The sequence below is a fragment of the Sus scrofa genome, chromosome 9, assembly GCF_054392235.1.
Source record: "Sus scrofa isolate SSC_HxYL_T2T_F1_AM1 chromosome 9, Sscrofa_HxYL_maternal_Yorkshire_Landrace_v2.0, whole genome shotgun sequence".
In the NCBI taxonomy this organism is placed as follows: Eukaryota; Metazoa; Chordata; class Mammalia; order Artiodactyla; family Suidae; genus Sus; species Sus scrofa.
The window spans coordinates 7,100,784-7,125,163 of NC_139391.1; the positions used below are offsets into that span (position 1 = coordinate 7,100,784).

Consider the following 24,380-nt stretch of genomic DNA (forward strand, 5'->3'; position numbering starts at 1 on the left):
TGGGCTGAGAGTTAAAGACTGGAGAGCAACTCCTTGAGCAGTGGGTCATGGAGAAACTGTCTGTTGGACCGAAAAGGCCTGGAGGCTGGGAGGAACTCATCCCTAATCGTCAGAACAGCGCATGGTGGCGAGCAAGGGATAAATAGCAAAATCCTAACTCGCAGAGCTAAAGCACCGTGTTCACGTGTCTTGTGCTAGTTTTGGTTACTAGCATGGACTCTAGAACCAGAGAGACTGGGTTTGAACTCTAGCTCCACTGTGTGCCGACTGCGCATGTGAAGCACTTGGAGAGCATCTGGCACATGCCAAGTGCTTTTGGTTATTATTATTGTTGTCGCTGTTTGGTGCATAAACATTTAAATTCTACTCTGTTCAGCTTCCAAGTCAGCATCTCCCCATGTCACTGAGACTGTGTAGCTGCACGCTGTGTGTGAGCACACGCTTGTTGTCAAGGCATATGGAGGAGAGACAGATGCCTCCCAGAGTCATGATGTGCTTACCTCAGAGGAGGAAGTGACAGGAGGACTTGATTCATTTTTCCTTTGTGCAATTTTTCTTATTACTCCGCTGGGAGTAACGGCAACAATAAAAACAGAACAAATCAACCAAAAGAACTGCATAGAAAGTCCAGAAACAGACCCACACTTATATTTATGTGTGGGATTCATGACAAAGGCTCGACTGCAGTTTGCCAGAGGTCATTTAAATAGATGGGTTTATTGAATAACCAGGTTTTTAAAAAATGAACTTTGACGCCTTATTCACGACATTCAAAAATTAATTTAGAAGGGATCATAGCTTTATTTATTCATTCATTCATTCATTCATTCATTGTCTTTTTAGGGCCATACCCGCAGCATATGGAGGTTCCCAGGCTAGGGGTTGAATCAGAGCTGTAGTCGACGGTCACCAGATCTGAGCTGTGTCTGTCATCTACACCACAGCTCATGGCAATGCCGGATCCTTAACCCACTGAGTGGGCCAGGGATTGAACCCACAACCTCATGGTTCCTAGTCAGATTCATTTCTGCTGCACCATGATGGGATCATAGGTTTAAATGTGGATTCTAAAACAAAGCAATAAGGTTTCTAGATGAAAATATAGATGGAAAAGTTTTAAGAAAACATGAAAAAACTGATATACTGGATTTCATTAAAATTAATAACTCCTGTTCATCCAAAGATACCATTAAGAGAAGAAAAAGGCAAAGTATATACTGGCAGCAAATATTTACAGTAGGTATATCTGACAAAGGAATCATAAGATTTTTTAAGAATGTATATGTAATAAATATATGAAACATTAACCAACCATGAGAACTAATGAACTAATACATGAAAAACGTGGATGAGTCTCAAAGACATGATATTAGGTGACATAAGCCAGACATGTAAAAAGTACAAATTATATGATTCCATTTATATGACATTCAAAAATGGCAAAATGAATGTATGGTGACAGAGATCAGAAGAGCAGCTACTGCTGGTATAGGTCCTGATTGGGAAGAGCATCCTCTGGGATGCTAGAAATGTTCTCTATCTTGTCCTGGGTGATAGTTCCACAGATGTACACATAAGCCAAAATTCAATGAGCCCTTAATATCTGTGTGCTTGGGGAGTTCCCGTCGTGGCTCAGTGGTTAATGAATCCGACTGGGAACCATGAGGTTGCAGGTTCGATCCCTGGCCTCGCTCAGTGGGTTAAGGATCTGGTGTTGCCGTGAGCTGTGGTGTAGGTTGCAGACACGGCTCGGATCCCACGTTGCTGTGGCTCCGGCGTAGGCCGGTGGCTACAGCTCCGATTAGACCCCTGGCCTGGGAACCTCCATGTGCCAAAGGAGTGGCCCAAGAAATGGCAAAAAGACAACAACAACAAAAAAGATCTGTGCACTTTACTGATGTAGTTATATTTCAATAGGAAACCCTTTTATAAAGTTTCACAAATAAAATTCAAAGGAAAATAATGGACTCACAATGAAAAATAATTAACTATATGCAAAAATAATGTACCTTAGACAAGAACCAGCAGAAATAGACTCAGAAGAAATTCCCAAAGTAGAACTATCAGTGTTTATATAACATGTTCTGTACATTTAAATAAACAGAAGAAAGTCTTTTAAATACATATACATATGAAATAAGAAACCATAAAGAATTTTCAAGCAGATTTGAAAAAGAAAAAAAAAATAGAAATAGGCTTTTAAGAAGTAAGTTCAAAATAACTAAAATTAAAAATTCAACGTATGGGAACTCCACTTCTAGGAAGATGGAGTAAAGCTTACTTTTCTCTGGATCTCCTGGTAACTACAACTAAAACCACAAGAAGTTATGCGTAAAATAAACAGAAGACTTTGAAAGATGGAGGGAAGACGTCAGACCAGCTGGGGGCCTTAGGACCTAAGGAATAACACAGTGTCAAGTTCCTACACTTCCTTTCTCCCTTACATATCCCAGAATGGGTGCTGAAGAGTCCAGCCATTTTAAAATGCCAGCAGACACAGACAAAAATAGTCCCAAAAAAAGGCTGTTCGTTCTGGTCAAAGCACCAGGAAAGAGCACAGAAAAACAGAAAACTCTTAGACACTAACTGCTGAATCTAGCCAAACACTAAGGAAAAAAAACTGTGGTTCCACTACCACTCATGCCAGCAAAGGCTGCCATGAGACCCCCCCCCAGTCCCTCCTGCCAGGATGGCATCAGAGAAGACAGGAGTGATCTGGGACTCTCATCTTGCTGGGTGGTGATAAGGCTCCACTCCCCACCCCCACTACTGTGAGATCAGTGGCGCCCACATGGGGAGTTTGGATTTCCACTCCCACCCTGTGTTGACAGAGGCTGGATGGGAAACTTCCGCTTCTAACACCACCTGGCAGTACCGAGGTGGTAGCACTCCCCTACTCCCACTAGAGCAGTGTCTGTCTGTCTCTCTCCCACACACACATAAACTCAACCCAGATAAACAGAAGGTTTGGATATGATCCACAGTCTCATAACATGATACCCAAATTTTCTCGGTTTAAATAGAGAACCTCTGGTCATACCATAGCAGTCCACTTAGACGTTCATAACAAAATACCACAGACTGGGTGGCATAAACAACCAAAATTTATTTCTCGAAGTGCGAGAAACTGGGAAATTCAAGATCAAGGTGCAAGCCAGTTCAACTTCTGCTGAGAGCTCTCTTCCTGGCTTGTAGATGACCAGCTTTTCACTATATCCTCACCTTTCCTCTGGGCTTATGTGGGGAGAGAGAGGGAGCAAGTCCTCTGCTAAATCTTATCAGGGCACCAGCCTCACTGACCTCATCAAACCCTAATTACCTCCCAAAGGTCCAGTCTCCAAATACCAACAGACTGTGGTGGGGGTGGGGAGTGGACGTTAGAGCCTCAATATATGAATCTGGGGGAGATACACATATGCAGTCTGTAACACATACCAAGAACTAGGAATATCTCAAGCCTATGGTGGCAGGGGCGGGGGGACTACTCATAGACGCCAATGTTGATATGACAGAGACTTCAGAATTATCTGACAAAGACTTCAAAGATTTTCAAGGAGCCACTGTAAAAATTAGGCAATTATGCACACACCTGAAACAAATGGAAAAAACTCAGAATGTTTCAGCAAAGATATAAAAGACATAAAGAACCAAATGAAAAATTTTTAAATGAAAACACAGTGATTGAAATAAAAAACACCCTCAGTGGATGGACTCGATAGCAAAATGGAGAGGACAGAGAATCAGTGAACTGGAAAATAGAATATCAGAAATTACTCAATTTGGAGTTCCAGGGTGCAGCCCTAAAAAAAGCAAAAAGGCAAAAAAAAAAAAAAAAAAAAAAAAAAAAAACTACTCAAAATTTGAACAACAATACAAAATAGACTGAAGAAAAAAAATAATACAGCCTCAGAGACCTGTGGGGCAAAAGTTGTACCATTTGTGTCATGGAGCCCTAGGAAAGGAACAAAAGGATGGGGTTGAAAAGCACTTAAAGCCATAACATCTGAAACTTTTCCATTAAACCGCAGAATCAAAAAACTGAGGAAACTCCAAATAGGGTAAGCTCAAAGAAATACACACTAAGACATATTAAAGTCAAAATTCTGAAAACTAAAGACAAACTTCTTTTTATAAGAAAGAAATGATGTCTTATTCATAGAAGAAAATCAGCTGAATGGCAGCAGATTTCTCACCTGAAACTATGGAGGCTAGAAGAAAGTGGCACAGTATTTTTTAAGTGCTGAAAGAAAAGAACTGCCAATCCAGAATCTTATATGCAGAGAAAGTATTTATAGGGAATGAAGGAGAAATGGAGACATTCCTGGATCTAGGAAAATGAAGAGAATTTGTCTCCAGCAGACCTACCTAAAAGAATGACTGAAGGAAGTTCTCTAAACAGAATGGAAACAATAAAAAGAATTTTGTTACATCAAAAAGGAAGAAGAAATATGGTAAGCAAAAACACAGATAATAAAAACTTTCCTTCCCTTCTTGAGTTTATAAATTTTGTTTGATAGTCATAGCAAAAAAATTATAACTCTGACATGGTCCTAACTACATAGAGAAGGAATATATAAGGCAATTATAACTGGGAGAGTATAAAGAGATACAAAAGGCGGTAATATTTCCGTATATCACTCAAATTAGAAAAATGATGATACCAATAGACTGTTGTAAGTTGTGTGTACATATATATGTACTATTTAGAGCAATCTTTCAAAAGTCTATACAAAGATATACATTCAAAAAACTGCAAATAAAAATGGAACTCAGAAAAATTTTCAAATAATCCACAGGAGAGAAAAAAAAATAAACAACTAAAAAACAGAGGGAAAAAAAACAAATAAAATGGCAGACTCAAGTCTTAGTGTATTAATAATATTTTTTTTTTGTCTTTTTGCCATTTCTTGGGCCGCTCCCACGGCATATGGAGGTTCCCAGGCTAGGGGTCCAATCGGAGCTGTAGTTGCCGGCCTATGCCAGAGCCACAGCAACATGGGATCTGAGCCGTGTCTGCAACCTACACCACAGCTCACGGCAATGCCAGATCCTTAACCCACTGAGCAAGGCCAGGGATGGAACCCGCAACCTCATGGTTCCTAGTCGGATTCGTTAACCACTGAGCCATGACGGGAACTCCAATAATAAATGTTTTTAAAGAAACCAATTGAAAGGAATTGGCAGAGTAGATTTAAATATATGCTTTAACTATATGTTGTCTCTAAGAAACTCACTTCAAACATAACAACACAGACAAACTGAAAATAAAATTGAAAAAGATATGTCTCAAAAACATTAATCAAAATAAAGCAGAGGAGTTCCCATTGTGGCACAGTGGAAATGAATCCGACTAGGAACCATGAGATTGTGGGTTTGATCCCTGGCCTCACTCAGTGGGTTAAGGACCCAGCGTTGCTGTCAGCTGTGTAGGTCACAGACACAGCTCGGATCTGGTGTTGCTGTGGCTCTGGCATAGGCTGGCAGCTATAGCTCCAATTAGACCCCTAACCTGGTAACCTTCATATGCTGTGGGCACAGCCCTAAAAAGCAAAAAAAAAAAAAAAAAAAAGGCGTACATAATTATATTAATACCAGATAAAGTATTCTTGGGGGCATCCTAACAATATAACTGAACAGTACTTTTTTTTGCTTTTTAGGCCATACCCACAGCACATGGAAGTTCCCAGGCTAGGGGTCAAACTGGAGTGGCTACTGCCCGCCTACACCAGATCCTTAACCCACTGAGCAAGGCCAGGGATCAAACTCACATCCTCATGGATACTAGTGGGGTTCGTTATTGCTGAGCCACAACGGGAACTCCAGATCAATACTTTTCAAAACTATCAAGGTAATCAAAAACCAGGACAGACTGAGAATGTCACAGCCAATGGCCTTCTGAAGAGACACAATAACTAAGAGTATGGTGGTATCCTGCATGGACTCCTAGAGCAAAAAAAAAAAAGCTTATTAGGTAAAAATTAGAGAAATCTGAATAAATTAGGGGCTTTAGTTAATAATGTATCAATATTAATTTATTAATTGTAACAAATGTATTACACTAATGTAAGGTTTTCGTAACAGGAGAAATTTTGTGCAGAGGGTATATGAGAATTCTCTGTACTATCTCATTTTTTCTATAAATTAAAAACTGTTCTAAAAATTAAAATCTATTACTTTTTTTAGAAAGTAACAAGTGATCTCATATATTAAGGAAAATGATGCCTAGAAGCTCCCATGTGGTGCAGCAGGTTAAGTATCCAGTGTTGCCACAGCTGTGACAAAGATCACAACTGTGGCATGAGTTTGATCTCTGCCCTGGAACTTCCACATACCATGGTTGTGACAAAAAAAAAAAAAAAAAGACAACCATAAACACAATCAATAGAAAATCTCAAGATATTATCATTAGTTCATCAAAGTGAATGTTCACTTACCTTTAAGACAAGGCAATGTGTTCCAAAGTATTTATCAAGTTGCAGCTATAAGAATGTTTATAGCAGCAAAATTCTAGAAGTAAACAGACGCCCAAAGGAGAAGAGATGAATAGTCATGGTTTACCAACCAGACAAAGACATCTCAAGAAAGGAGAATGATAAGCCTGTTCCATTCATGAATATGGACGCAAATCTTTTAAAACATTAGCAAATCCAGTCTAAGAATGTGGTAACAATCACACCACTGAATTTAACCCACATATGCCACGCTAGTTTAATACTAGAAAATCCACAAATGTGTATCACATTAACTGATTAAAACAGAAAAAAAAAGTATCAAGTCAACTGATTCAGAAACACCTTTTGATAAAAATCCATCTCTCAGTCATGATTAAAAAAAACCAAAAGCAAACAAACACCGAGCGAAACCTCCTCCTCAGGGGAACTTTGGAAACATCCCTCTGAAACCGACCGCAGCGCACAAGACCACCCACCATTACCGCTGTTATTCACCAGGGTATTGGAAATTCTAGCCAACACAATACAAGAAAGAAAAAAGGACACTAAGGTATAAGGATTGGAAAGGAAAACACAAAAATACCATTGTTTGAAAATAACAAGCCCAAATGGATGTACATATAAATTGTTAGAAATTCTTACAACTATAGAGATGATAACCAAAGTCACGTGAATTTCCTTTCGTTTCTTTTTTCCATGGGCAGGCAAAGGACATGTTTAATAAAAAATAATTAAACTTCCATTTGCTCTATAGAACATCACAGAAAGTACTTTAATAAATTACAAATGCTTCCTAAGATGTTTGCTCAACTACAGAAAGCAAATTCAGACTACACAAAACACAACTAGTAAATATGGCAAGGGTCCAAAAGAAAAATTGGACTAAGACTTGCAACATGAAACCTGAAACAAGGGCTGTAAATACAAGGCAATAACAGCTCTAATTCTTTTTTTTTTTTTTTTTTCTTTTTGCCTTTTCTGGGGCCGCTCCCGCTGCATATGGAGGTTCCCAGGCTAGGGGTTGGATCGGAGCTGTAGCCACCGGCCTACGCCAGAGCCACAGCAACGCAGGATCCGAGCCGCATCTGCAACCTACACCACAGCTCACGGCAACACCGGATCCTTAATCCACTGAGCGAGGCCAGGGATCGAACCCGCAACCTCATGGTTCATAGTCGGATTCGCCAACCGCTGAGCCACGATGGGAACGCCCACAGCTCTAACTCTTTTAGTAACTACCAAGATGTACTTGGATATCCTTTCAACTGTAACTTTAGTATTATCTAATTCTACTGATTCTTTTTTTCTTATAACCCTTAACTTTACATAACCGTGCCTGCAAGTTTGTTTTTGTTTTTTTAAGATAGGTAGCTGGACAACGTTTCCCCAGTCAGCACTAGATAGAAGTGTCCTGAAACCCAAGAGAATGTTTGAAGTTAATATTAGCCTTAATGCTTTGAAAACTGCAGTTGCCTTATTACACAGAAAGAGAATCACTAAGAAGTTAACCAAATTCATGGATCATGATTAGGAAAAGACTTTATCTCATGAATTTGCTATAAATTTCATTTTAGTGACAAGCTCTAGGGATTTTCTTCTTTTTCTATTTTAAAGTGGAGACAGGAATGAAGATCGTGTGGGTAGAACTAGAGGGAGAGAAGAGAAATATGTATGGTACTGAAATACTCCAACGGCAAAAAAGCTAACTGCGTTTGAAAAACTCTATCTCATAGGCCAAAGTCACTGGAATTTCTATATACCAGGAGCAAATAATGATGAAATATAATTTAAATGTTTTAAAAATACAGTTTTGTCAAAGAATAGCAAGTCCCTGGGAAGAAATACACCAAAAGTTCTTCAAGATCCCTCCAGCGAACATTATAAACAAGTCCATTCTCCCCGAGACGATCTGCAAATTCAATGTGATTGCAATAAATATCTCGACAGAGTTTTCATGAAACTTGCTGAGACGCTTCTAAGATTTATATGTAAGAGATAAGGGCCAGGACCCACCAGGGTCATTTCTGTCACTGAAAGAAGAGGAAGGCAGCTCCTGGGGAGACAGAGAAGAGCCAAGGATCCCAAGTGCCCATTCTGGTACGAAAGGAACGTCTCCTGCCAACTGACCAGGTTGGCAGACTTCTGGGCAGAAACCACGATAATGTTTCCTGTATAGTTGGAAACATGAAGCAATAATCTCACTTTATTCTAAGAGAGAAGTTGGGGAAAGAGAGGAAGGAGGCAGAAAAAATGTCATGCCACCCACAGCTCCGAGCATGCAGACAGACCTCAGACAAGCCCAAACAACCTGCTCGTGGCTTCTCTGTGCTGTCTTGCAGTTAAGATTTTCTGGCTGTCTATCTGTCAAAAAATTTGCACAAGTGTGGGTGAGAGATGAAGGCTATGTCTTCAGTATTTCTAACAGAACCAGCTCAGAATGTCATTAAAAAGGAAAATAATTTAAAATTCACTCTTAAGGTCAAGTATCCCAACCCAGAAATTATTTTTATGTCTTCATGTTTCTTTAGTCTTTATATAAGCATACAGCTTTTTACATAGTCATAATTTTTTTCTGCTTTTTTTTTAGGGCCACACCCACAGCACATGGAGCTTCCCAGTCTAGGGGTCCAATCAGAGCTAGAGCCACAGTAATGCCAGATCTGAGCCGTGTCTGTGACCCACACCACAGCTCATGGCAAAGCCAGATTCTTAACCCACTGAGTGAGGCAGGGATTGAACCCACAACCTCATGGTTCCTAATCAGATTCGTTTCCACTGTGCCACGAGGGGAAATCCACATAATTTAAAGACTATATAATATTCATCCATTAATGACGCCTCCACCTTTAAACATTCATGTTGATTCTGATTTCAGTCTTACAAAAAATGCTCTGTATACATTTTGTGCCATTACATGCTCTATCCTTTCAGAAGCAAGGTCAGAGAGATTGAGACGTCCATAGACTTTCTAGCAATTGTCTTTTCTCTCTCCCAAACATTCAGCAAGAGGCTCTAACTACTTCTCAATCTCTGTAGATACAATCTGTCTACTGTAGACATAATATTATCTGCATAATAAATACAGCTCCACTCTCTGGAATGTATCCTGTTATTTAATTGGCACAACATTGTAAATCAACTATAATTTAAAAGGGGGAAGAGGTGTGATTTAAGCATCTCCAGCTAAACAGTCATTGACAAAACAAGTACAGATTGAGCATCAAGTATGTGATGAGCAAAATAGTGAGGAGGGTCCCTCCTAGGCCAATCTCTGAATTACTTAGGGAGAGATTATTTCCTAAATTTTGTCTGTGATTATGTGCCTTAAACAAATGATAGACCTTGAAACTAAGTACTGGGAGAAATAAGCCAAAGACTTATAAGCAATTCTTTTTTGATGCAATAGCTTTGAGAGCGCAGGACTGAGAGAAAGATTCTTCTTTGATGGGTAAGAGTCTGGAAGTGGGAGTGCAGGGTGGTACAAAGGACCCCCCCCCCAAATATTAGAGCCCTGGTCACATGTTGGACCTCATGTGACTGATGTTACAGCTACCCTATGGAAAGTTACTCTTTGCTCCAATCCTTCTGTAGCTGTCTCTAGGACAGGGAAGCTGAAGCCCCCGTAACCGAGCCATGAATACGTACTGACCCCAGGGAAAGAGGTCTGATTTGCTGTACCAAGGAAGAGTGCCAATAAACAAGACTAGTGCAGGCACTCCAACCTCCCACGTCTGATCTTTATGGCTTTATTCTTAAACATAAAGATAACCAGACATGTGAAGACAGCCTGCAAAATAGAAGAGAATGGCCAAGATAATGGAATAAGGAGAAGTTATTTTTTAAAAAAGGAACAGTCAGAAGGCAATAATGAGCTCTTTTGCCCAATTTTTCATGAGTCCGATGAAGGAGTAGCAGATAAATTCATGTAAATCTCTCCAGGGGTACAACAAAGGCAAGGGATCATAAACATGGGAGAAAGATAACAGAAATAAGAGATTAATCTAGGAGGTATCACCTCTAATAAAAAGAACGTCTTAAAAGAGAAAACCAAAGGCAAGAAATTACTGAAGAATAAAAAGGAAGACTTTTCCTGGAGGTTAAAAACCAAGTTTGCATATTAAAAAGGTCCAGCACATTCCCAGAGAAAAAGAATTAAAAGCCCCACCTCTAGATAGATCACAGTGAAATTTCAAAAACTTAAGAACAAAGAGAAAATTCTTAAATCTGCCAGAGCAGAGGGTGGGTAGAAGCAGATGCCCCACAAAGGACGACATCAGACTGGCTTCAGGTTTAGATGATTCATTAACGGCACTGGAAAGTAAAAGAAAACGACCCAGTAGCGCCTTCAAAGTTCTGAGGGAAATTACTTTAAATCCACAATCTTACAACCAGCCAAACAAAATCAAGTGTAAGGTAGAACAGAAACATTTTCAGACATGTGAGGAATTGCATCTGTCATACCTCCCTTATTTAAAGAAATCACTTGAGAATATATCAAATGAAACAAAGGAATTGTCTGGCTGAGACTCCCTGAAGACAGAGCTTGAGGCAAAGCTTTATAGGCAAGTTTCCTTGGGAGTGCCATTTCGGGGGGTAGAGGGGAGTGACAGAGAGAGTGCACGAGGGGAAAAGGAAAAGCCAAACAGCGAAGTATAGTTTATTTCCAATCGTGTGTTAATTTCTGGTGTACAGCAAAGTGAGTCAGTTACAGACAGATGGAGAGATAAATAGATAGGGATAGATGCAGCTATAGATACTATTTTTCAGACTCTTTTCCATCATCATTTATTACAAGACATTGAATGCTGTTCCCAGTGCTATTCGGTAGGATCTTATTGTTCATCTATTCTGTACACTATATAGTTTAGTAGTAGTTCGTATCTGCTCATCCCAAACTCCTAGTTTATCCCTCCACCCCTTTCCACTTGGGTAAACGTAAAGTTTGTTTTCTAAGCCTGTGAATGTGTTTTTGCTTTGTGAATAAGTTCATTTGTATCATAGTTTAGATTTCATATGCAAGTGATATCATATGGTATTTGTCTTTATCTGACTTACTTCATTTAGTATGAGAATCTCTAGGTCCACCCGTGTTGCTGCATTATTTCCTCCTTTTCATGGCTGAGTAGTATTCCATTGTATACATACACAGGGGTGCATTACCAAGGCAGCCACCACAAGTGACTAGTTGCTCTATCTCACATGACTTAGAACCCTGAGGAAATGCGACCAAATTTGAGCCATCTCAAGAGTGAAAGAAAAGAGAAAACATTTATCTATTAAGTCTTGTCCTTCATTGGTCAAAAGTTCCTCCATAAGGCATTACTGTCCCTGCACTTCTGGTCAGCACAGGAGAGCACCTGGGTTCACACAGCATGATACCAAGTCAGGCATCGGACAGGACTTCCGAGCATGGGCTGGAGGCGAGATGTCAGTTTTCACCTGCATGAAATCAAAGTCTGCAGCAGAGGCCACCATAGAGACGAAGATGCGAGCATCGGACAGAGTGCATAAGGTTTCCTTGAACCCTCCTTGTACAGCACTCCAGATCCCCTCACACCCTCTGTTAGGACCAACCCATCTTGGGGTTTTGGCAGCTCCCATCTCCCAAAGAGAAACTGCACAAGACGAGGGAAAGAGCTACAATACCTGCTGCCATGGCGGGTCCCAGAGCCGTAACTGCAAACCACCACCTCCCTTTAACACCCAATGATACAGTGTTATAACGATCGCTTTGTGTAGTCCGATGACTTTGAGAGACGCTAAAAAAGGAGAAAATAAAGTTGTACTGCCTTTTTTTTTTGGTCTTTTTCTTTAGGGCCACACCCTTGGCATATGGAGGTTCCTAGGCTGGGGGTCAAATCAGAGCTACCGTTGCCAGCCTACACCACAGCCACAGCAACACCACATCCGAGCCTCGTCTGCAACCCACACCACAGCTCACGGCAACGCAGGATCCTAAACCCACTGAGTGAGGCCAGGGGTTGAACCCACAACCTCATGGTTCCTGCGTGAAACAAATCTTTTGGTACCATTTTCTCCACGGCATGTACTCACTTCTCATCTCTGTGTCTCTGGCAATTCTGGCAATATTTTAAGCCTTCTCATTGTTATTATATTTGTTATGGTAATCTGTCACCTGTGATCTTTGATGCTACTATTTTTTTTTCTCTTTAGGGCCATACCTGCAGCATATCGAAGTTGCCGGGCTAGGAGTCAAATCAGCTACAGCTGCCAGTCTACACCACAGCCACAGCAACAGGGGATCCGAGCTGCATCTGTGACCTACACCACAGCTCATGGCAACACCAGATCTTTAACCCACGGAGTGAGGCCAGGGATCGAACCTGCATCCTCATGGATAATAGTCAGGTTTGTAACCTACTAAGCCACAACAGGAACTCCTAAAGTTGCTATTTTTTTTTTCTTTTTCAAGGATGCACCTATGTCATATGCAAGTTCCCAGGGTAGGAGTCAAATTGGAGTCACAGCTGCCAGCCTACGCCACAGCCACAGCAAGGCCAGATCTGAGTCACATCTGCAACCTATGCCGCAGCTTGCAGCAACGCTGGATCCTTAACCTACTGAGTGAGGCCAGGGATGGAGCCCACATCCTCACGGATACTAGTTGGATTCTCAACCCACTGAGCCACAACAGGAACTCCCCATGTTACTATTGTAATTGTTTTGGGGTGCCACAAACCGTACCCATATAAGAGAGCAAATTTAATTGTGCGTTCTATGCATTCTGATGGTTCCACTGACTGGCAATTCCCCATGTCTCTCCCTCTCCTTGGGCCGCCCTATTCCCTGAAACATAATATTAAAATTAGGCTAAATAATAACCCTATAATAGGGAGTTCCTGCTGTGGCACAGTGGAAAGGAATCTGACTAGTATCCATGAGGATGCGGGTTCGATCCCTGGTCTTGCTCAGCAGGTTAAGGATCCAGCATTGCTGGGAGCTGTGGGGTAGGTCACAGACTCGGCTCATAGCTGGCATTGCTGTGGCTGTGGTGTAGGCTGGCAGCTGTGGCTCTGCTTTGACCCCTAGCCTGGGAACTTCCATAGGCCATGGGTGTGGACCTAAAAAAAAAAAAGAAAACGAAAACACGAACAAAACCTATAATAGCCCCTAAGTGTTCAAGTTAAAGGAATAGCTGCGTGTCTCTCGTTTTAAACCCAAAGCTAGAAATGATGAACTCAGTGCAGAAGGTGTGTCAAAAGCGGAGAGAGGACGAAATCTAGGCTCCGTTCCAGTTAGCACAGCTGGGATGCGAAGGAAAGTTCCTGGAGAAACTCAAAAGTGCTGCTCCAGTGAACACATGAATGGTTTGTTTGGTTGGTTGATTGGTTGGTTGGTTTTTTTTTAGGGCCGCACCCACAGCATAGGGAGGTTCCCAGGCTAGGGCTTGAATCAGAGCTGCAGCCGCTGGTCTATACCACAGCCACAGTGACTCAGGATCCGAGCCACGTCTGCAATATACACCACAGCTCACGCCAAAGCCAGATCCTTAACCCACTGAGTGAGGCCAGGGATCAAACCTGCATCCTCCTGGATACTAGTCGGGTTCGTTAACTACTGAGCCACGACGGGAACTCCGTGAATGATTTTTTATAAAGTAAATCAGCCTTCCTGCTGATATGGAGAACATTTTAGTGGCCAGAATAAAAATCAAACCAGCCACAGAGTTCCCTTAAATTAAGGCCTCAGCCAGAGCAAGACCCTAACTTTCTTCAATCCTGTGAAGGCTGAGAGAGGGGACGAAGCCGCAGACAAAGTTTGAGGCCGACAAAAGGTTGGTTCATGAGGTTTAAGGAAAGAAGTCATCTCCGCAACATGAAAGTGCAAGGTGAAACAGCAGGTGCTGACACAGCAGCTGCAGCAAGTTATCCAGAAGATCGAGCTGAGATGGTTAATGAAGCTGATTACACTCAACAAAAGATTTTCAACGCAGCAGCCCTTATATCAGCAGATGCCGTCTCGGACTTTCATAGCTCCAGAGACGTCACTGCGTGGCTTCCGAGCTTCAAAGGACAGTCTGACTCTCTTGTTAAGGGTTAATGCAGCTGGTGGCTCTAAGTTGAACCCAGCGCTCATTTACCGCTCTGAAAATCCTAGGCCCTTTGAGAATCATGCTAAATCTACTCTGCCTTGCTCTATAAATGGAAAACGAAGCCTGGATAACAGTGCATCTGTTTACAACGTGGTTTACTGCTCATTTTAAGCCCATAGTTGAGATCTACTGCTTAAAAAAAAAAAGAAAAAAAGAAAGATTCCTTTCAAAACATTTCTGCTGTTGACAATGACCTGGTCACCCAAGCACTCTGCTGGAGATGCGCAGTGACGTTAATACTGTTCTCCTGCCTGCTGACACAGCATCCACTCGGTAGCCCATGGATCAAGGAGTAATCACAACGTTCAAGTTTTATGATTTAAGAAATACACGTCATAAGGCTACAACTGCTGTAGATATTGATGCCTTATTTGGATCAGAGTAAACTGAAAAACTTCTGGAAGGGATTTACTATTCTAGATGCCGTTAAGAACATGTGTGATTCATCGGAAGAGGTCGAAATAGCAACAGGAACAGGAGTTTGGAAGAAAATGGTTCCAGCCCTCGTGGATGATTTTGAGGGGTTCAAGACTTCAGTGCAGGAAGTAACTGCAGAAGTACTAGAAATACCTTTTTGTTTTCTTTTTATAGAGAACTAGAAGTAGAGCCTGAAGATGTGACCGAATTGCTGCAATCTCGTGATCAAACTCTAATGGATTAAGAGGTGTTTCTTATGATGAGCAAAGAAAGTGGTTTCTGAGATGCAATCTACTCCTGGTGAAGATGCTGTGAAGACTGTTGAAATGACAACAAAGGATTTAGAATATTATGAAGTTTGTGGTGGCACAGTGGGTTAAGAATCCAGCGTTGTCACTGCTGTGGCACAGGTTTGATCCCTGGCCTGGGAACTTCTATATGCAGGTACAGCTCCCGCCCGCCTCTACCCCCCAAAAAGCCTAAACAAACAGGAAAAAAAAAAAAGCCTTAAAAAAAAGAATATGGATCCAGGATCAAGATGGCAGAGGAAGAGCTGACACTCTCCCACAAACACATCCAAAAAAAAAAAAAAAATCAACCCTAGATGTACAACAATTTGTACAGAACAGCGTCTGAACACTGGAAGAAGACCTCAGATGTTTAAAAAGGGCAAGAAAACCTCTACATAACTCAGGAGAAAGAAAAATAAGAGAGAAGAGAAGGAATCAGGACTGGGCCGGCATTCCTGAGAGGGAGCCACAGAAGAGGAAAGGGATCCACATGTCAGGAGGCCACCTAACGGGTGGGAGATCGGCTGGGATGGAGGAGGAGCCTCAGAGCATCCGAGAAAAGTGCAGCAGCCAGATTGAGGAGGGCAAAACAGGTGATGGGTACCGCCCCTGGCACACCGCAGTCTGAGACATGCGGGCAGGGGCTGGGCACCGAGACGTGGGCTTTGGAGGTCAGTTCCAGGGAGAGGACTGGGGTCGGCTGTGTGCAAACAGCCCGAGGGGGCTCGGGAGCAGTGCAGCACAGCTGAGGGAGTGCAGGAGGAAGCCTGGACCTGCCGGAGAAGCAAAGCACCATTGTGAGGGAGCGTGAGAGGAGCGGGCGGGAGGGCTGCCACAGGAACTTCCTTCTCTGTGCGGTGAGCTCTGAGGCAGCAGGGTGCCTCTTGCATGGCCACAGGGGCAGGTGCAAACCTCCACAGCCATCTCAGACTCCAGAGGTGGGCATGCCCCACTACCACCGAGGGTCCTGTGACCACACACTGCCTGCTTCCCCAGTCACCCCAGGGGTCACCTGCGCAGAGGGCCCCTTGCACCCACCTCCCTATGGGTCACCACCATTGCCAAGCACCTGGTGACCAAGGGCTGGCTGCAGGCATCGCCCACTGCCCCCACCTCCCTGGAAGCACAGGCAGGCCAGGCACCTACACACCATCCATCAAGGGGATAACAGCCTGCACACACTGAGGAAAGAGAAAGCAACAATCCATACCAAAAGGAGCCCTCATGCCGAAGAAACAGTAAACCCACACAAGCGCCCCAGGGACGCTCCCACATATAAACAGACTACAACAGGGGACGGTTTTCCCTAAACTCACAGAGTAAGAAAAGCATAAGCAAATTGAAGAAGCTCAGGAACGATTCCCAGTTAAAAGAACAGGGGAATTCTCCCGGAGGAGGAAGCAATGAAACAGATCTCCGCACTCTAACAGCCACTGAGTTCAAAAAGGGGGTGACGGCTAGAGAGCAGGACGTCTGGCCTGCGAGTGACCACTTGTCTGCTGCACTCGGCAAAAGAACGATTGTTAAATGGGTGATGTTGAGAAGGGCAAGAGGATTTTTGTTCAGAAGGGTGCCCAGTGCCACACTGTAGAAAAGGGAGGCAAGCACAGGACTGGTTCAAAGCGCCACGGTCTGTGCGGGTAGAAGACAGGTCAGGCTGCTGGATGCACTTACACAGATGCCAACAAGAACAAAGGCATCCCCGGGGGCGAGGAGACACTGAAGGAGTAGCTGGAGAATCCCAAGAAGTACATGCCTGGAACGAAAGTGATCTTTGCTGGCATTAAGAAGGAGGGAGAAAGGGAAGACATGGTAGCTTATCTCAAAAAAGCTACTGATGAGTAAAAGTTGGCACTGCCTTATTTATTATAAGACTGAAATGTGTCATGACTTTTATATGTGTGCCGTGTTTAAACTGACCTCATACCCTAGAATTCAGATCATGTATGGCTGACGGAATGTTTCTGTTGGACGGTCCTGATTTAAATAAGATTGGTTGGTGGCTAAATGAATATGGTCGGCTTTTTGAATTTCAGCGGTAATTCTAGTTCAACAACTACTATCACTGTCTTTCCCTTCTACAGAGATGGTTAAACTCGAATGCGGAGTGTTAAACTTTTCAGGAAGATGGTGAACACCTTCTCAGAACCTATAGGAGACTGATTTTATATTTAGATTTCTATAACTGGTTATATTAATATATTTAAATACTGAGAAGATCCCTTCACTGTCTCATAGAACAGAGCAAGATTCACCTGTGTTTCAAGCTGTCTTCACTGGCCTGTTAAGGCATGAGCCGATGGTAAACTGACAATGTCCCCTTTATCTTTTTGGTCTTAACTATGCCAATTTCATTAAAATTATCTGTATCTAAAATATTGCCTTTTACTTACTGAAAGGCATTTTAGTGAGGTTTATGTACGGCATCAAGTACAGAATATCTAGCATTTATCTCATTTTATAGATGATCTTTAAGATCAGAGGCTTTTAAAATTCGGTGTGACGAGATATGTTAGGAAACTTCGCCTGTGAATTCTCACAAGGTCAGGCTGTTGGAATTCAGGATTGTCTTTTAAAGAGGTAGAGTCACAGGAGTTCCCGTCGTGGTGCAGTGGTTAACGAATCCGACTAGGAACCATGAGGTTGCGGGTTCGGTCCCTGCCCTTGCTCAGTGGGTTGATGATCTGGCGTTGCCGTGAGCTGTGGTGTAGGTTGCAGACGCGGCTCGGATCCCGCGTTGCTGTGGCTCTGGCGTAGGCCGGTGGCTACAGCTCCGATTCAACCCCTAGCCTGGGAACCTCCATATGCCGCGGAAGCGGCCCAAGAGATAGCAACAACAACAACAACAAAAGACAAAAAGACAAAAAAAAAAAAAAAGAGGTAGAGTCACAAACACAACTGTAGAACTACCGGATGTGTGTGATTGCTGATGGTGCTTTTTCCAATTCATGGAAGGCTTAAAGTAGGGGAGCTGTACCGTCAGTACAGATGTGTAAATTATCTGGTCATAAAGCTTAAGAATTAAAAACAAAATCACGGATCATGGAAAAAAAAGGAGGAAATGTAAATACTGAAGGAATTAAGGACAGCTATTGACAGTGAGGCGGAATACTTTTAAAAAGGAGCTAGAAACTGGAGTTCCTGTCGTGGCTCAGTGGGTTGAATGGCAGAATAAATAATGCAGAGGAAAGATCAAGTGACTTGGAAGATAGAATAATGGAAATCAACCAATCAGGACAAAGACAGAAAGCCAAATTAAAAAAAAATGAAATCAATATAAGAGATCCATGGGATAATAGAAAGTGAGCCAATCTATGTGTAACAGGGACCCCAGAAGGAGAAGAACGAGAAAGGGGGATTGACAATGTGTTTGAAGAAATTACAGCTAAACGATTCCCAAATCTAAAAAAGGAAACAGATATCCAGGTACAGGAAACATGGAGCATTCCCAACTGGATGAACCTGAATGGACCTAGACTAAGACATACTGTAATAAAAATGGCAAAAGGTAAAGACAAGGACAAGATTCTAAAGGCACCAAGGGAAAAACAAAGAGTAAATTACAAGGGAATCCCGATAAGGCTATCAGCTGATTTTTCCACAGAAATAATACAGGCCAGAAGAGAGTGGCAAGGTATATTCAAAGTTCTAAAAGGGAAAAATTTGCAACCTAGAATTCTCTATGCAGCAAGATTATCATTTAAAATAGAAGAAGAAATAAAGAATTTCTCAGGCAAGCAAAAACTAAAAAAATACAGAAATATTAAACCCATCCTAAAAGAAATATCGAAAGTTCTCCTCTAAACAGGAAAGAAGTAAGAAGATACAGGATGGAAGAAATCACAGTTGGGAAGTACTTACTTAAATAAGCCAGATATTTTTTAAGTTTTCTTTTTTACATATATTTATTTTCTTTCTTTTTTTTTTTTTTTTTTTTTTGGTTGCACCCAGAGCATGCAGAATTTCCCAGGCCAAGGACTGAACCTGCACCACAGCAGCAATCCAAGCCACTGCACTGACAACGCCAGATACTTAACCTGCTGACCCACATGGGAACTCCAAGCCAGATTAAAAAAAAAAAAAAAAAACCTATTTGTGAAAGCAATACTAAACACAAGGCCACAACAGGCAACTAAAAAACCAACTGGTCAATGAGGAAATCAAAAAACACCTTGAGACAAATGACAATGAAAACACAACCATACAAAGTCTATACGATGCCACAAAAGCAGTTCTGAGGGAAGTTCACAGTGATACAGGCCTTCCTCAAAAACAAGACGAATCTCAAATAAACAAGCTAGTAACCTACCACCTAAAAGAATTAGAAAAAGAAGAGGAGTTCCCGTTGTGGCACAGTGGTTAACGAATCCGACTAGGAACCATGAGGTTGCAGGTTTGGTCCCTGCCCTTGCTCAGTGGGTTAACGATCCAGCATTGCCGTGAGCTGTGGTGTAGGTTGCAGACGCGGCTCGGATCCTGCGTTGCTGTGGCTCTGGCCTACCTATGCTGGTGGCTACAGCTCCGATTGGACCCCTAGCCTGGGAACCTCCATATGCCGTGGGAGCGGCCCAAGAAATAGCAAAAAAAGACCAAAAAAAAAAAAAAAAAAAGAAAGAAAGAAAGAAAAAGAAGAACAAAACCTAGGAGTTCCCATTGTGGCTCAGCAGGTTAAGAACCCAACTAGTATCCCTGAGGATTGTGGGTTCAATTCCTGGCCTTGCTCAGTGGGTAAACGATCTGGCATTGCCACAAAGTGTGGTGTAGTTTACAGATGCAACTCAGATCCTGAGTTGCTGTAGCTGTGGTGTGGGCCAGAAGCTGCAGCTGCAACTTGACCCCCAGCCTGGGAATCCATGAGAAAGAGAGAGAGAGAGAAAGAGAGAGAGAGAAAGGAAGAGAGAAAGAAAGAAAGAGAAAGAGAGAGAAAGAGAGAGAGAGAAAGAAAGGAAGGAAGGAAGGAAGGAAGGAAGGAAGGAAGGAAGGAAGGAAGGAAAGAAAGAAAGAAAGAAAGAAAGAGAAAAAAAGAAAGAAAGAAAGAAAGAAAAGAAAGACTTATAGGCCAATGTCTTTAATGAATATAGACGCAAAAATTCTCAACAAAATTTTAGGCAGGAGTTCCTGTTGTGGCTCAGTGGGTTAAGGACCCAATGTTATCCTTATAAGCATAGAGGTTTGATCCCAGGCCTCACTCAGTGGGTTAAGCATATGGTGTTGCTGTAAGCTATGGCACAGGCCACAGCTGCCACTCTGATTTGACACCTGCCTGGGAACTTCCATGTGCTGCAAGGGTAGCCATTAAAAATATATACATCCATGGTGGACGGACTAAGATGGCAGAATAGAAGGACTGGAGCTCAGCTTCTCTCATAAAAACAACAAAATTACAACCAAATGCTGAACAACCTTCAACCAAATGGACTGGAAACTTTCAAAAAGATTTTCTACTCCAGGAGACAAAGAGGAGGCCACATGAAGAGGTAGGAGCAGGGGAATTCCCGTCGTGGCTCAGTGAAAATGAGTCTGACTAGCATCCATGATGATGCAGGTTCAATCCCTGGCCTCGCTCAGTGGGTTAAGGATCCGGCATTGCCATAAGCTGTGGTGTAGGTTGCAGATGCGACTTGGAACCTGTGTTGCTATGACTGTGGTGAGGCCTTCGGCTCCGGCTCCCATTCGACCCCTAGCCTGGGAACCTCCATATGCTGCAAGTGCAGGCCTAAAAAGACAAAAGGAAAAAAAAAGGTAGGAGGGGCAGTTACATGATATAAGCAACCCCATAGCAGCCAGGTGGGAAGCCCACAGACTGGAAAGTAACTGTATCACAGAGACTCACCTACAAGAGTGAGAGTTCTGAGCCCCATGGCAGGTCTCCACACCTGGGGATCTGGCACTGGGAGAAAGAGCCCCTGGAGCATCTGGCACTGAAGGCCAAGTGGGGCTTGTGCACAGGAGCTCCATGGGACTGGGGGAAATGGAGACCCCATTCTTGAAAGGAGAAAACAGACTTTCATGTACACTTGGTCCCAGGGCAAAGCAGAGGCTCCACAGGAATCTGGGTCAGACCTGACTGCAGTTCTTGGAGGATCTATTGGGAAAATGGGAGTGACTGTGGCTCGTTGTGGGGGGAGGACATTGGAGGCAAAGCTCTAGGGAATCAGCGTGTGTTCCTCTAGAGGTGGCCATTTTGGGAAAATCTGGCCCCAGCCATCAGTGCTGAGAAGCCCCAGGCCAAACAATAATCCAGGTGGAATCACAGCCCCACCCATTTAGTAAACAGGCTAACTAAAGGCCCCCAAGGCACAGAGCCCCCTCTAATCTCATCCAGAGACAAAGTCTCACCCACCAGAGGGATAGTAATCAGCCCCTCACCCCTCACCAGTGGGCAGGCACCAGCCCCTTCCATCAGGAAGCCTACAGCAAGTTCCCTACCAACTTCAGCCACAAGGGGGGCAGACACCAGAAGTAAGAGAGGCTACAACTGTATTGTATGCAAAAAGGACACCACACCAAAAACCTATAAAAATGAAAAGGCAGAGAACTATAACTCAGATAAGGCAACAAGAAAAAAAACCCAGAAAAACAGCTAAGTGATCAGGAGATTATCAGCCTCTAGGAAAAAGACTTTAGATTGATGATGCTGAAGATGATGCAAGATATTAGAAATAAACTGGAGGCAAAGATGGATAATTTACAGCAAACACTGAGCAAAGAAATACAAGATTTAAAACTTAAGCAAGCAGAGATGCAAAATACAATAACTGAAATAAAAAATTCATTAGAAGTAGCCAATAGTAGAATACAGGAGGCAGATGAATGAATAAGCAAGGTGGAGGACAGACTAGTGGAAATCACTGATGCAGAACAGAAAAGAGAAAAAAGATTGAAAAGAAATGAAGAGAGTCTCAGAGAACTCTGGGACAACACTAAAGGCACCAACATCTGTATTATAGGGGTACCAGAAGGAGGAGAGAGAGAGAAAGGGACAGAAAAAAATATTCAAAGAGATAATAGCCAAAAACTTCCCTAATATGGGAAAGGAACCACTCACTCAAATCCAGGAAGCATAACCATATTACTCATACATATTAATAAAACTGACCAAAATTAAAGACAAAGAGAAAATATTGAAAAGAAACAATAGGGAAAAGAAACAAATAACTAAAAGGGAACCCCAATAAGGTTATCAGCAGATTTTTCAGCAGAAACTCTGCAGGCCAGAAGAGAGTGGCATGATACACTTAACATGATGAAAGGAAAATACCTCCAACCAAGATTACTTTACCCAGCAAAGCTCTCATTCAGATTTGAAGGAGAAATCAAAAGCTTCACAGATAAGCAAAAGCTAAGAGAATTCGGCAACACTAAACCAGCTTTACAACAAATACTAAAGGGACTTCATTAGGCAGAAAAGGCCACAACCAGAAACAAAAATACCACAAATGACAAGGCTCACCAGTAAAGGTATACATACAGTAAAGATATAAAATCATCCATGCACAATTATGCCACCAAAATCAGAAATCATGGGACGAGGAGGGTACAAATGGAGGACATTGGAGCTGCACTTGCAATTAAGAGACCAACAACTTAAACCATCTCGTATATATAGAGACTCCTATATCAAAACTTCAGAGTAACTGCAAACTATAAATCTACGATTGATACACACACAAATAAGAAAAAGCAATGCAAATACAACACTAACAATAGTCACAGGAGAGAACAAGAGAAGAAGGGAAGAAAAAAGAGCAGCAAAAACAAATCCAAAACAGTTAATAGGAGTTCCCACCATGGCGCAGTAGTTAACGAATCCAACTAGAAACAATGAGGTTGTGGGTTCAATCCCTGGCCTCGCTCAGTGGGTTAAGGATTCGGCGTTGCCATGAGCTATGGTGTATGTTGCAGACAGGGCTCGGATCCTGTGTTGCTGTGGCTCTGGTGTAGGCCAGCGGCTACAGCTCCAATTAGACTCCTTGCCTGGGAACCTCCATATGCCATTGGAGCGGCCCTAGAAAAGGCAAAAAGACCAAAAAAAAAAAAAAAGTTAATAAAATGGCAATAAGAACATACATATCAATAATTACCTTAAATGTCAATGGACTAAACGTCCCAACCAAAAGACACAGACTGGCTGAATGGATACAAAAACAAGACCCATATATATGCTGTCTTCAAGAGACCCACTTCACTTCTAGGGACACATACAAATTGAAAGTGGAGGGAATGGAAGAAAATATTCCAAATGAGAATTAAAAGAAAGCTGGGGCAGCAATACTCATATCAGACAAAAGAGACATTAAAATAAAGAATATTATAAGAGACAAGGAAGGACATTACATAATGATCAAAGGATCAATCCATGAAGAAGACAGAACAATTGTAAACGCATATGCACCCAACAGGATCACCTCAGTATATAAGGCAACTGCTAACAGCCTTTAAAAGGAGAAATTGACAATAATGCAATAACAGTGGGAAACTTTAACACCCCACTTAACAGCAATGGATAGATCATCCAAACAGAAAATCAGCAAGGAAATACAGGTCCTGAATAAAGCATTAGACCAGAAGAACTTAATAGATATTTATAGGACATTCCATCCAAAAGCAGCAGAACACACTTTCTTCTCAAGTACACATGGAACATTCTCTAGAATGGATCACATTCTGGGCCACCAATCAAGCCTTGGTAACTTTAAGAAAATTGAAATCATATCAAGCATCTTTTCTGACCACAATGCTATACGGCTAAAAATCAACAAGAAAAAAACTGCAAAAAACACAAACATGTGGAGACCACACAACATGCTACTAAACAACCAATGGACCACTGAAGAAATCAGAGAGGAAATTAAAAAATACCTATAAGCATATGACAACAAAGATATGACACTCCAAAACCTATGGGATGCAGCAAAAGCTGTTCTAAGAGGAAAGTTTACAGCAATACAAGCCCACCTCAAGAAACAAGAAAAAGCTCAAATAAACAACCTAACTTAACATCTAAAGCAGCTCGAGAGAGAAGAACAGACAAGGCCTCATGTTAGCAGAAGGAAAGAAATCATAAAGATCAGAGCAGAAATCAATGAAATAGAAACGAGGAAAACC

The 24,380-nt window shown here is 42.2% G+C and overlaps 1 protein-coding gene and 1 pseudogene across 5 annotated transcripts in view; one reads left to right on the forward strand and one right to left on the reverse strand.

Annotated features, from left to right (window-relative positions):
* The window catches only part of CLPB (ClpB family mitochondrial disaggregase), a 299,259-nt gene that overhangs the window by 205,806 nt on the left and 69,073 nt on the right, over window positions 1-24,380 (reverse strand). The gene's annotated exons all lie outside the window — the stretch shown is intronic.
* LOC146399704 (cytochrome c pseudogene) lies at window positions 16,800-17,117 on the forward strand (annotated as a pseudogene).